General features: G+C 38.3%; 1 long non-coding RNA gene across 1 annotated transcript; it reads right to left on the bottom strand.

The window, feature by feature from the left end:
• Positions 1-11,273: 11,273 nt before the first annotated feature.
• LOC134531441 (uncharacterized) lies at positions 11,274-13,807 on the bottom strand. Its single transcript, XR_010074995.1, has 2 exons — positions 13,598-13,807; positions 11,274-13,240 (listed from the first exon to the last, which is right to left on the bottom strand). It is a non-coding gene; the product is annotated as an uncharacterized LOC134531441 (long non-coding RNA).
• Positions 13,808-15,560: the final 1,753 nt, after the last annotated feature.

The raw sequence follows: 15,560 nt of genomic DNA, 5'->3' as shown, positions 1-15,560 counted from the left end.
CGTATTTTTTACAACGCCCGTAGTATAGCGTCCCTGGTGGCTAAAACAGCCGGGGGTAACTCTGTCGGAACGACCCTTACTGCCTGCCAGCCACTTGGCGACGTCACGCCCTGAGTCAAGAGTCTCGGCTACGCACTAGCACGTAGCTATTATTGCTAGTTGACGCCCAGAAGCAACTCCACACCCTCAACATCACCTTGGCAGAAGGCAGAAGGCGTCAACGGAACTCTGGTAACTATGTCAAACTAACCTGAACGGTATTTATGTATCAAATTTACTTCGCTCGGCAGATTAATTCCATGTCAGATTTTATCCTACGGTAATAATTCTAGTATTAGTTTCAGCTATCAGCCACGTGTGTTACCTACATATGCCAAGGGCGTGCTAAGTGTGGAGGTATCCGCCACGTGTAGTTTTGTAACTCCATAATTGCTCTAGGTTAATTTAAAGGTATTTTAATTTATTAGTCATAGACATTCACTTGCTTCGCCGTCCGGCGTATCCTTAATCGCAGCCTCCCGATGCGTCACGCACCATCATATTCCCTACCGCTAGTCTCAGAATAGCCTGAAACCCCTGGTGGGGCATTTCCAGGATGTCCGCAAGCCATGAAGCAGTGCCATCATAAGAGGGCTGCATGTGCGGAGATTAAAAGGTATATGATGATACGGCCAGTTACATGACGGTGCCATGTACCATGTGTCGTGTGAATAAATTCAGTTATAGTTATGTGTTTTCCCTTAATCGTTACGGTGTCCTGGGTGGCCTGAACAGCCCGGGGAGTCCTTTTTCGACGCGTCTTTGCCTGCAGCCACGAGGCAAAGAACCCTGCCCTGGAGTTAAAATTCTAAATTTCCACATCTTAAATCATTAATTCAGTAATCAGGTAGCGGGGACGGAGTCAAGCCTAGATGTAAAATAAATTGTTTTATTTGCTTTCATTTCATTTTTAATACAGCGCCAAATGTAAAGAAGTGAAAACTACCTCTGTTAAAATTATGACAATATAAATGTATGTTGTCACGTCCACCATTATGCCCTAGTTCGACATCAAGGCAGAGAAACAATTTTGATACCAACATGGCCGCCTCTCCAAAGCAAGCAGTGTCCCACAGGTTTCTCTACGCAAGTCTTGTGGTCTAGGCAACGATTGGTACCACAACCAAACCTAGATAGTACCAATCGGCCGGTTTTATGACCTCCGGCTAAAGTTCCGGCTAAAATTTAACCGCAGGCTAGCTCTTATTTCGGTTTTATGACTCCCTGTTAACGTCTACCTTCCAGTTAAAGTTCCGGCTAACCTAGCGGGTGGATGAACCGGCCGCTAGCTGCTTAACCGGAGGCTAAGCAACAGAAAATAAAATGGCGATGTATCAGGCGAGGTTAGTTGTTGTTAGTGATGATGACTATTTGAGGAATTCTATTGAATATTTGCAGGATGCGATGGAATAATTTATTACTAAATGTAAAATGCTTCGCTTTCGTCAAAGTTTTATTAAAAATTACATGGCATGAAAGTGTAGTCACGCTTTTCTATTCTCGTCGAGTCGTGTATTATTATTTGACTTTAATTGATCACGAAGTACATAAACGTATGCTATGTATATAAACTTAAATGTTCCTGCTTAAGAATATGTGTAAATAAGTGAATTTTAAAATTGCAAAACGAGGGTTATATTACCGGTAGGTACCTATAAAATGCGTGTTTTCGTGGAAGTTGTATCTGTGAATTTTTATTCGTAATACAGTGGACGTATGCCGGGAATGAAATGCACTTCATACGACTTCAGACGTGGTTATAATTCAATGAATACAATTGAATGTGAAAATAAATGTTACCCAATTATCCCTTCCCTATTTTACAAACCATTAGATACTTATTATCTACCTGCCACGCAAGTGAAAAACGAAAACAGCACTGGAATTATTCTGTTTACCGTATCCAAGTTTATCCCTTGATCCTATCGGCATGACCCTTTATATGTTGGTCTTGTTTTACATTATACTTGCTGTTTTAATTTATAATGTTGAAAAATTCTGTACACAACACAAAATACCTAACATATCACGATGCAAACAAATTATGCCAGGTCTTGTAAAAATATATTTCTTTCGTATACATTTTACAATCATAATTATTTCCCCAGTGAATATATCTAGGATCTCTCGACCTACTAAATTAAAACAGCAATCATCCTATACCACAAACTAATTCCATCAGGATCGGATTCATTTGGATACGTGATACGAAACTATTAGTACAAAAATGAAACCTACACCAGTGAAATGAAAATCGACAAGTATTTTCCCGAAACGGGGTCTATATTATTTGATTATGAAATAAATTTATGAAAGAAATAAGTGTTCTCTAGCAAAAATGTCATCCCTATTTATTTGTTGGTATAGAATTACTTCGTTAGTTTTGGCTTAATATATAACCTAACAAAATCATGAGTTCCAATACAAGAGTAAAGTTGAAAACACACGGTTTTGAATCGTAAATTGTAATTTTATGGTTTAATACAAAGCAGGTTTGACGTCAAAGTAGTTTTTGGTTAATTTAATTATATCTGTTGCAAGATAAAGTTCGCGGCATATTTCTTTACTGCAGCTGTAAATATTCCGAATCACAATACAAACAAACAGCTGACTAACATTCTACCAGAAAAAATAACTGTCTTGCAACAAAAGTTACCAAATTCTGTTTTATTTCATTACCAACACACCCATTATTACACCACACGCTTCGTCAGGTTACGGTTAGCCAACCGCAGGCTAAGTATGGGTCATAATACACCTCTCGTTCGTTAACCGGAGGCTAGCCTTACCTGGAGGCTAGCTAACCTGAGGATTTAGCCGGAGGTCATAATATCGGCCCTTAGAGGTGTAAAAGTAACGAAAAAATGTGTACCCGTATGTATTCGTTACTATAACAATTAGTACTCGTTACTTTCGTATCGTTACTTCTGATACCGCATGACATGGCACATGCTATTTTATGTAACAGCATCGAATCGAGTCGTATTTCGTACGCGTACAGTATGACGTCGCGTAAATAAAAATAAATCGAATATAAACAATTAAAAATATTTTATAATTAACAGCTTTTGTTAACCAAGTAACAATTAACTCTCATTAGAGAGGCTTTATTATAATATATCTTTTAAGATAAGAACATAAAACGTGAAAATACGCGATTATAAAAAACAAAAACATACATATTTATAATTTGTAAAAAAAAACTTTCTTACGTTGTTTCTGTTCGAATCTAAAACTTTGTCTACACACACAATACCTTTAATAAACAGTAAAAAACTTGGACGACGAATTTCCAAATTATACTTTTATTAATAAACAAACATCGTTCTTTGTAACGAATACGCGCGCGCATGCGTGAAACATACGAAAGATGCGAGTAACGAAATGCATTCGTGTGTAACGTTTCGTTACTCGTTACTAGATGCCGCACCCGTTACTCAGTAACGAATACATACGGTTTGCTACAGCTCTAGTATCTATTGACCTTGGTTATTGCCATTTGTTACAGTGTGTATACATTGTATAGTTGATGTACGATGTTAAATGCTGGATAGTGCTATATGCAATATGGTCTGTTTTGTTAAATAATGACCTTGACTGCTGGTTGTTGGGTGACAAATGATGGCCTGTTTTTGTAATGTGTCCCTCTTGTAGAGACCCTCACGAAATGAAAAAGTTAAATAAACTTGAAAAGCGATACAGCAATGGAAAGTTATTCACTCACATTCTTAACCGCGCGGGTCGGAGCAGGACAGTCTCATAGCCTAGACTGGCATTCCTACTAAGGAAGCTCAGGTCAGTGACCAGTGTGTAAGATGCTAGGTCGGGTAGGCAGGCGCGATAGTGCAAACTGTGACTGCGACACGCGACTCCGCGGACAGGTTGCCACGGTGGCAGGGGCGCAACCAGGGGTGGGGGGTTTAGGGGTCAACCCCCCCTCCCCTTTAGCCTCAAATCTTTAATTAATTTCTTATTCATCACTCAAACAAATTTCATATTAAAATTAATAAAATTTTCACCATTACAATATTTAAATGTAAGTACCGAAAATGGCTAAAATAGCACTATTTTACACCTGAAAATCCTAATTTTCCCTGGGGAGGACCCCCGGACCCCCTGCTTTAATACGGCGGGGGGCATGCTTCTTAACACCCCCCATACACGAATCCTGGCTACGCCACTGCACGGTGGTCCCTGCTCTTTTCAAAGCAGGGTGCCAACCTACTGGGATGGGTGACGAGGAGGAGGAACGCATGGACTGCGGCGCGGCCGTAAAACGCATGCACGAGGGAAGCGAACCAGAGAGCAGCAATGCGAAAAATCTTTCAGGGGCGCAGGACTTCAATACAACCGATCTCAGTGGCGAAAGCGATGATGACGAGGGCTTCACCGTTCAAAAGCGTAGAGTCCGCAAGACGAACAGTACAGGCGCGACAAGCAAACATCTTCAAGGGCACGAAGCCCCACGATACAAGCGAGTCCCGTTTGTATTTAAAAACTCTCAGATTATCGGCAATATCGGCCCTGTGTTCGCGCAGCTTGGTATAAAGAACCAAATCCATCGTAATAAATTTTAAAAACTTTGGAATTATAATGTGAAATAAAATATTTAATTTTGGTTGTACAAAAATAAACAATGAATTTTTGGCTGTATTTATGTTTGCTGTTTTTTAAGTTATTAGGGGGGGGAGGGGAATTGTAATCGTAAAAGTTCCGTTAAAGTTCATTAAAAAGGAAAAAAAATATATACAGTTATGGATCAAATCGGCAACAGATAGGACACCAAAAATCAGTGCCCTAAAAATAAGGGACTGGCCGTAACCTATCGTGCACTTGGAATATGGTAAAGGTACAGGTATTGCATATTCAACACCTAAACCCTTATTTTTGTGTCTTTGAATACGGCCCCTAGTGTCTTGTCCCTTAATTATTTTATGGGTTCGAGCCCCTGGGGTTCCGTGCCCTTAAGTTTATTTGATTCTATTGGGGTCACGCCCGAGGCGCTCGCCTGACTCCTTCCCGCTGGGCTAGGGGTGCGCTCCGAAAACGGGAACTAGTACTAGCGGTGCGGAGCACGGGCTTAGAGGCCATGGTCGGGACGACGACATTTTAATACTGATGCACATGTAAGGTGAAATATTTGTCATTAAATGTAGACCATATACAGCCATCATATCAGTAATAATTATAGTATTTACATAGCGCGAAAACGAAAAGGTATTGAGCTTTGAAATTTGGGTACATAGATTATTCTGTTCCTAACAATAACATTTTTATTTGATGTTTTGGCTGTTTTCAATCACTTTTTCCTTCAAAATATCCATTTATCATTTTAAAATGACGATCTTCAATTCAGGCTGTAAACGTCATGGCGTCAGTAAAATGAATTTGAATATGTATTTTTACCTTGATTCGTGGTATTTTTTGGTAAACTTTTAAACAATATTTTAAGGGAAAAAAAAAATCCCGCACCTTTTTCTTCTATTTAAAGCATACCAGGAAATCTTACAATCAATATGTTTTAAAATTTACGTATAGTATAGAAACATCTGACCTTGAGAGATAATGGTCAAAAAAAATTATAACATTTTTAATGAAAAACTTACATATGTCAACTGCAGTTAGTTGCAAACGGTTTGATTTTGTGAAATTGTGAGCTTTTTTTTTTTTTTTTTTTTTTGCTTCACAGGAAATATACTAATCAGAACAATTTTTTTTTCATTTTCCGATTCAAAAGTGCGTTAAAAATATGAAATGTGAATAGGTGTATCTTATAATATAATTTCATTTTATATATATATATATACATATATATACATATATATATATATTGAGGGCGTACGGTGTTATGGAGAAATTATCGGTACTAAATAATGGGCGCCACCACGTGAGTGGGCACGTGGACCCGGCTGGAGACCCTAACCCAGGGCGTTACGTGGCCCATGTGTGGCGAGATACTTGGCCCTCTAGATATTAAATGCGCTGCTCTCGACCCTACCTAAGCCCGCTCTCAGCGTCGGGCACACTTCTAACACGCAGTGGGTTCTCAGGGCGTCCCACACGCCGCCGACCAGGTTGGGGTCCCACGTGGTCCCCCGAACAGAAAGACACGTAACACAGTTAATTGGTTTATTTTACTCACGATTTATTTCCGTACACGTTCCTTCACTGGTACAACTGAGAAAACGCTCGAGGCACGAATCGGCTTAGGTGAAGAGGCGAACCACGCACGTGGCCGCCCCAAGTCGTTACGTATTACAATGATGTTACCGAAAAACTCCGAGGAGTTAATATTAAATGTTTATACAGTCTCTCCAACCGAGAGAGGCCCCGAGGATGAAAAGAAAGAGATTCGAATAAATTAAACTATGGAATTATTACTCAGTGACTCAACGGTGATGTCCTCGGGGTGTCGACAGAGACGTCCGCTCTCGGCCGGCTGTAGAAGGACACTGGAGTGAGCTCATGGTTTGCAGGTGACAACATGGCACCCTTCGCGCCGAACACAATTACCGTTACAACATTCTGCGATTCCGTGCCCCGGCGAAAGTTAAGTAAATAATAGATTACATTACTAAATATATAAAAATTACTGGCAATTTAAAATACATTAATGTTTACGTAGTTATTGAGAATTATTATAAAACATTTCTACCCTCGTCCAAGTCCGTGCCTATTCGGGTCCGCCCGGGCAACGTCTATAGTTTTATAATTAATGTAATATTTAAATTGAAGAAACACATGATTAAACTGCAACAAGACACTGGGGCAAAAGAATGAAAGAAAAAGGGTTACAAAATTAATTAGCATACTTAGGGGTGCGGCGCACTGCATCTAAGCGCCCTCTTGCTGTAGTTCGTGGCGCGCAGTTTGAATCGCACACGGCTACGTACGTTACGACACAAATGCTGGGTAGGGAAGGTGTTGGGAAAGGGAACGGAGGATGATCAGGCTCGTGGGGCGAAGCCCCGGCTGACGTCAATATATATATATATATACACACACACACAAACACACACACACATACATACATATATACACATATACACACACACACACATACATATATATATATATTTATTCCAGCCATTAAATTGGTAAATTGTTTTATTTGTTTTTGCCGCCGGCCGGTCTTCACAGGGAGTGTGGAGGCGTGACGGACGACTGAGGATAAGTTAGATTCGAATCACAGATTAGTTTTTAGTTTTTAAATGTATCCCATAATTGTAGTACCATACGATAAAAACGTATCAAAACTAAACAATGACTTGGTGCAAGAAGGACATATGTAAACCAAAGTTAAAAATGTTTTTTTAAATCAATTAAATAAGTATAGAACCCTTTTAAGAGGTTTATATGTAGATAAAAACGGGAAAAAATATAAATCAATTAAAAAATCTCAGACCAATAATTAAAAAACAAGCCGGGCTACGTTATTCTGGAATACTACACATTAAAGAATATATATGTGAGAGTAATACCCCCTATCAAATTCGGGGTGATAAGATCAAGTTTTTTAATTATAGAACCCTAAACTTGGCAGAAACAGTCTTCACTTCTTGTTATTAGGCCATGTTCAAGGGTCTGTAATTTAAAAACTTAATCTTGTCACCCCGAATCTGATAGGGAGTATTACTCTCACATATACGTTCTTTGAGGTGTAGTAGGTACCGTATTCCAGAATAAGGTAGCCCGGCTTGTTTTTTAATTATTGTCCCTTAAACTTGGCCCAATGTCAAGAAGTTAAGACTGTTTCTGTCAATTTTAGGGTTCTGTAATTAAAAAACTTAATCTTGTCACCCCGAATCTGATAGGGGGTATTACTCTCCATTGGCGTAGCTGTGTTCATAAAGTTTGAGGGGGGGGGGGACAAATAATGATTTTGATGTCATGTAAACCCATTCCCCTCCGGGGATCCTCCACCGGAAAATTTTGATTTTAAAAGTGCAAAATAGTGCTTTTTAAGCAGTTTTTGTATCTAACCATTGGATACATCGATTATAAAATTATTATTGTTTCCTTAAGATAAAATTTGATGAGTGAAGAATTTACAAATAAAGTTGGGCAGAAGGCAGGGAGGGCACAAGCTCTCTCTTTTTTTTTTTACTCAAATGGAATTAAATAGGTTTATTTTACAATCATAATGATATTTTTATAAATTATTTTCTAAAACTAATTCATTTACAATATTTTCAATCTAATTAAAAAACATGTACACTTGGAAACATTAAGAAAAATTGTTTATAATTCATAAACTTAGCCTTCTAGTCCACATAATAGGCTACATCTTATGTCACGATTACTTTGACTGATTAGCCCTACACATTTAAAATCTCCAGCACATGTCACTATTCGATACCTTGAATAACACTGCACATTTTTTTTGTATTCAAGTCTTTCTGCTGTACTAGTGCCCGACTGCCTGTAGCTCGTTATCGTTTACCAAACACATGTCCCCGTCTCTCATTCGTACTTATAAATTGAGACGCGATGACGTTTAAATCAAGTATACGTCCAGCTCATGTTGATGAGCATGTAGTACAGCTACATGGTTAAGTCTTGCCTGTGTCATAGTTGATCTGAAAAATTTAATTTAATGGTAATTACTTTCCGACACATGAAAGTACAAAAAGAATATTTATTAAAGCCAAATAATTTTTTTGAGGTTTCACTAAAAATCAACCATGCCTACCTGAGATAAGTTTTAAGCCTTCGTAGAGAGCTGAAACTTCTTTCAGCTGAACAAGAAGAGCTGGGTAAAACAAGCAGCAATCTCAAAACCACTTCTATATTTGAAAACAGCTTCCTAACTTCTAGCACAGAGTTCAATAGTATTTTTGATACATCCTTAACAGATTTTGGCTTATGCTTCTTCAAAAATAGTTCAACTTCAGTCTTCAGTAACTGAGAATTCACTTCTGGATAACTTGCTGGCTCATCACAAATTTCTCCCTTGAGCAAACAGTCTTCCAGCTTCTGCATTTTCTTTATGCCTTCTTGGTTGAATCTGCAATGCAGCCCACTAACAGCAGAATCGACCATCATGAAGAACTATCTGCCGAAATATTGATCAATGGTTGTTGCTTCAAAAACATCTGCTGGCCGAGTGAAACGTTTCGGTGGTTTACTTTGTCTTGGTAACTGCAACTCTTTCAAGTTGTGCTCTGTAGTAAAACTGTTTACCTCAGTAAGTATATTTTGAAATTTCACTTCAGAACTCATTTTGCTGATTGAGTCTTCTATCAGAGTAACTGCTTCCATCATTTCACTAACTAATATGCTAAAACAGTTTTTTGTCTTTTCATTGTTGATAAAATGAAATGCTTATGCACACGTAAGTAGTTTGACTCTACATCTACAACTCTCTGGTCTACTGCTCAACACATGTTTCTACACCACTACTCCTTACCCCCAACACAACAACAAAATTGCGAAATACTTGAGGTTATTCAAGGAATGTGCAAGTACACTCACAGACGATATGTATAGGTGTATGATACACGAGGAGGGAGGGAGCTAAGCTTCCTAATGACAGCAGACATTAGGTCTGGTTGCAAAGTGGAAGGGGCGTAGTCCTGCAGGTATACTTTATTTCAAATAACATCGGTACGTTTTGACAGTTTAAAGTAAAGTGACTTTACTATTTGTTTTTGAATGTTATAATTTCGATGCTGGACATATTTCTTGCACATGAACCTTTGATACATGGTACCCGATTCGCTTAAAATTGCTTAGATTATTGATTTATTCAAATAGCATAACAGTAATGCGGAATAATATTATAAAATAAAAATATCACAGTCTAGAAAGTTGGGGGGGGGGGGGACAGTACCCTCCACCCAAAAAGTTCAGGGGGACACATCCCCCCTTTCCCCCCCGGTTCCTATGCCCCTGTTACTCTCACATATATTTTGTTTAAGGTGTAATATTCCAGAAGAAGTTACCCCGGCTTGTTTTTTAATTATTTGCCCTTAAACTTGGCCTAGTGACAAGAAGTGAAGACTGTTTCTGCCAAGTTTAGGGTTCTGTAATTAAAAAACTTAATCTTGTCACCCTGAATCTGATAGGGGGTATTACTCTCACATATACGTTCTTTAATGTGTAGTATTCCAGAATAACGTAGCCCGGCTTGTTTTTTAATTATTGGCCAAGACTTTTTAATTGATTTATATTTTTTCCCGTTTTTATCTACATATAAACCTCTTAAAAGGGTTCTATACTTATTTAATTTTTTTTAAATATAATTTTTAACTTTGGTTTACATATGTCGTTCTTGCACCAAGTCATTGTTTAGCTTTGACACGTTTTTATCGTACAGTACAATTATGGGATACATTTACAAACGAATCTGAGATTCGAATCTAACTTATCCTCAGTTGACGGACGTCTCTCGGAAGTGCTGTCGATTGTTGCCCGGTGCCAGTTCTCTCGGGAAGAGCAGCCTCATGCAGAGGTTAGGTTACGGACCGCCCTACCCATGTGGCTTACCAAGGGGGCATTTTCCGGGTTGGAGAACGATGATATACAGCCTAGTCTGATCCTTCACCGACCCACATGGTGCAGGCCCATGGGTAAACCCTTAGCTAGACTAGACACAGTGTACACTCACTGGGACAGGATAATGATCAGGATCAAAACAATACACATGTAAGGTAGTAGTCATATCCGACTTTAATGCAGAACCCACATGTCCTTACAAATACAAATGCACAAACTTCCATACTTTGATAAAATTTGGATGGTTACGATAGCACTTACACCTAGTCAGGAACATTGTGGAGGATATGCATCCGTGCCAGTGAATTATTTGGAGACACACATCAGAGTTGGCTGATCCCGTGATGCCTGCCCGTGTGTCCTTTAGTAGGAAGCCCACCACTCAAAAAAAAATGTACGGCAAGATGTGCGCAGAGCTCATGGGATAAGAAAAAATGTTAAAAATAATAGAATCAAGCATTTGAGAAACAACATAAGTCACAAACAACAGATTTTACAGAAAGTGAATAAAATGTAATAGTCAATGGCATGTGGCAAAAAATGTATATGTGATACTATGGATACATTACAACGTTAATTTACTTCTCTTTAATGTAAAAAAGAAATACATTGTATTTACAACTCCCCCAAAAACTATATTTAAAAATGCTGGACTTATGTTGTTTCTCAATTTCCTACATAAACTCAAAATATATTGTTCTGAAATGTGCTATTTTTGCTTTAAGGTAGTCATAATATTCCACAAAACATAATATTTATTTGCGTACACAAAGTAATACTATAAATTTGCTTAGAACATAAAAAATACCTATAATTATATGAATATAAATGCATTCAGTCCCTAATGAACTAATCTTGCTGATATGAGAAAGTCTATACGATGTAGGTTTTTAGATCTACCTTTGTATATGCGGCCTACACCAACTTTAACATTGAGAGATCACTTTTTAATACAAATAAGTATGCACACGTCCCTCTTCAAAATGAACTATTTGCTGATGATGTGCGGTAAAGTCTACATTGATGTGATTAATCATCAGGCTGGTTTTGCGTTACTTCAGTTACACATGTTGGCCACAAGAATAATTCATTATAGAATGACTGGCAATCTTCTGTGTGTGGCAAGTAGTTTTGCAACTTGCGGAGGTCATCTATTTTGTTCTGGTTGATAGGGATGCAACCTGCAGGATACACCATGTTTTTTGGAAGAACAAGGTCCGCAAGTGTGCAATTGAGAACCCTAAAATGGTGCTTGACAAGGGAATCAATAAATGGTCGTGCCACAACAAGTCCAGCATTGTCACTTGCATAACCGAAGTGCATGAACTGACTTGGTTTGAAGCTTGTTTTCTGGTCTCTAGGCACAGATTTTTCATAGGACTCTTGTGACAGCACATTCCTCTTAAAATACTTGGGCCACCATTGCTTGAAGTCGAGAATGCTGATGGAATCTGCTATTACAACCGTGAAGGATCTCTTGCAGGATGAAGTTACAATTATCTCAATATACTCCTTGATGGTGTACACTCTGTCGTACTTCTTGATTTTTCTCTTGAGTACTGAGAAATCCCTATCGCAGGGCAGGAAAGAGTGTCCTCTTATTGGGAAGTAATGTTCGATATGTCTAAAACGTTTAAGAGAAGTCAAAGCAGACAACATTCTGATGAATGTATGGTTCTTATTTTGTGCGCTGCACCTATCAGAAAATATGTACAACTCTTTGACTCCCTTCAATGACGTATTCAAGAACTCCAAAACAAATGAACATACCTCATTAGGCCCCTTTGTTGCAATTCCCTCATGGTACACAAAGAAAGTTGCATTGCCATCTTTGAGATTATGTATGCAGAAAACACTGATGGTTAACTGTCTAAGGTAAAACACCTCCTGGACTGGAATGCAAGGCAACTGTAAATTCTGCATGAAATCTATGCAAATGGCTCCCAAATCACCCGCTTTATCAGCTTTGATTATCTCGCTGATTTCCTTTATTTTAGCTGAAAATTTCTTAGCCCGACGCAAATGCACACATTTTTCTGCTTCAGCTACTTTCTTTGCTTTTTGGTTTAAAAAGGGGCTTTTAAGTTTTATATCCAACTCCTCACAAGTCGCACATGTATCTACCTGGGGTAGTCCAAACGACAGAGAAAAATGCTCTCTGAAAACTTTCAGATAGAAGCGATAGTTTGCAGCTGACATTTCAGGGTACTTCTCTTGGAAGAGCGAGTACATGATCTTGACGTCTAGCTTCTCGCTTAAGTAGTGGTATTCTTTGCTACTGTAGTGTGATATTTTAACTGGAAAAGAGGATATATGCTGCTTAATAGCATATATTACCAACCCTGATTTGGTATTACCTGGGATTGATTTCCCACGCATATCATGTGGACTTTTACCTTCAGAGAGCAACTTACAGAATCTACGAACACGTTCCTCCGAGATAGCATGTATGTTACAAAAAGCTGTTTTACATACTTGATGTTTTCCTGAACTCGTTGATATCTCATATACATATGTACATCCTCTTAATGGTTTTGAAGAAGCTTCCTTTGAAATGCGATGTCTACGTCGCATCACCTTTTTCGTGGAAATAAGACTCTGGAGGTAACAATCCTGTTCATTTTTGGTATCTAAACTTGTAAATTTGTTAAAGACTTCTTCTTGTTGTGGTGGAGATACAACCGAGAAACATTTTCGTCTGCATCTGCAACACAGAGAATAATGACAGCATAATTTTTCTGCAATTATTCCTTGTGCACTAACAACTTGTCAGGTAAATTCATTGTGCATTAAAGTATTGTTAGAAGTACTTATGTGCATTATGTTGTCTCACAAAAAATGTAATAAAACTCTACAAACGTACACAAATTTTATATCGATAAAACTTGATAAAAAATTAAACAAAATATGCAAAACATCTATGAATATCTAAACGTTTTTTATGCAACTGAATTGAACAGAATTTCATTTAACCAAACATTACATATTTTTTCAGGAATGTTTAGAAATAAGTGTAAAACATGGTGTGCTTATGGATTCAAAATGCATATAGTTAACTTACTTGCAATTTTCACCCTGTTTTTTGCAGGGATTTCTTTTCCACTCCAACTAGTATATGCTTCACACTTTACACGTGCTCTTTTTATCTGTTCAGACTTATATCTAAATGTATTTCGACACCCTTTCTTGCGCTTTTTACTGTCAGTCACACATTCATTGTCACTGGAAGGTTCCATATCTTAAGCACAAGAACAAACACATCAAACTGTTTCTTTGTCTATGGTGTTGAAACTACATTACTACAGTACCATAGACAAATAATATTTCACCATGCATCAGTGCTATCTGGTGAGAATAGCTTTGAGGCCAGCCAAGAACTGCCATATTGGATTTTATAATTTTTCATCACAGCTTCTGTTCTGTGTATAGAATGTTTCGTTACGACATAACATAAATTAGAGTTTACCAAATTTCATAAGATGATTATAGTTTTTATATATTTATTATTTTTAATGTGGCAGCTCTGTTCTAAAATATATAAAAATGCAATATTTAATGGGGACTGTTCCTGAAATAATAATAACAGCAGCAGCAGCAGATCAACACTGGATTTATATAATGCACAATGTTATGACTTGTAGTTCCAAAAATGAAGTTACAAAATGCACATTTCTTTCATAGTAAAGTTATATCCTATGGCTTATCGTTATAAATCGAGTTACAAAATACACATTAATTGCTGGTTATAGTGATAAATGTAACAATTGAATATGGCGAGGCATGTCCGGCCTTAACACAATAAAATCTATGGCTATACAGGAATCAAGCAAATTGGTGCTTTGTGGTGTTTGAGCGGGGTATTTGAGAAACAACATAAGTCCTGGACTTGTGTTGTTTCTCAAATACATAGCAATTAGAGAAGGCTATATCTATGCAATGATTGTGTGGACCTACGTGGTCATTTGCCAGCATGTACAACTACCCTCCAACAAACTGTTATTGTTGATAACTCATTTTCGCCAAAATGTGGACTTATGTTGTTTCTCAAATTCCCGATTCAATAATTGAAGAACTGTGGTGTTTACTTATCAGTTAAGGCAAGGCAATGATGGGAGCAACACGAGAATAGGACTGACCTCGCCAATGTGTCGCACAAGACTGGAGCAGGGTTATAAAGATGCACTCTGCAGGAGCAGAACTCATGTTAACAATATCACTAATTTAAATCTCCAATGTGACCAGTCTGTATTTGGGTGGCTGTAAAAGAACATATAAATTATATTGAAATACATTGACGTCGGCCCAAATGCCTCCTTAACTCTTACAGGCCTATATGTCACGCCAATGCCTTCTCTTGCCGAGTGGTGCTTCGTGGTAGTGTTTCTACTCGCCGAGGGTGCAGTGTAGACTTGTGTTTTCTTTTGCATGTACTTATTTTGTATTGTATTTCATTTTATATTAATTTGTTTTATAGTTCATATTATTTTTTATTTATTTTATTATTATTATTCACCGGGCGCCTAGGCCGTGGTTTCCGCCTGTGGCCAATCCGCGCGTTCCGCGGGCTCGCGGAGGAGGGGAGTCAAGGTCGCGGCACGTGGGGGAGCAGTCGCGCTCGGGAGACGCAGGGAGGTGGACGCGGGAGACGTCGCTCCACAGCTAGGCCATTATAGTCGCGATTACAGTCAGGGCCGGTGCAAGGAGTTTTTTCGGCACATGCGAGATCTGGATTTGGCGCCAATATATATATATATACACACACACATATTAGTGACTTCATATATTGGTGCAAACGCACATATATATGAGTAGTCCAGTTCCAAAACTCGCCTTGTCCATCACCAAGGAAAATTGAGTTATTTATTGTTTTGTGCAGCTTTTATAAGTGCGCAATAGATAGCATTATAACACGTTCCCCAACTCCCCATGTCTAATAACAGACACAATTTGAAAACCAGGTACTGTTCCAAAACTCTTCTTGTCCACAAGGATTTGTGTTACAAAACTCTCCTTGTCCATATATA

Source organism: Bacillus rossius, chromosome 3 (genome assembly GCF_032445375.1).
Source record: "Bacillus rossius redtenbacheri isolate Brsri chromosome 3, Brsri_v3, whole genome shotgun sequence".
In the NCBI taxonomy this organism is placed as follows: Eukaryota; Metazoa; Arthropoda; class Insecta; order Phasmatodea; family Bacillidae; genus Bacillus; species Bacillus rossius.
Note: the sequence above shows the minus strand (reverse complement) of the source record. Positions and strands in the feature narration are given on the sequence as shown.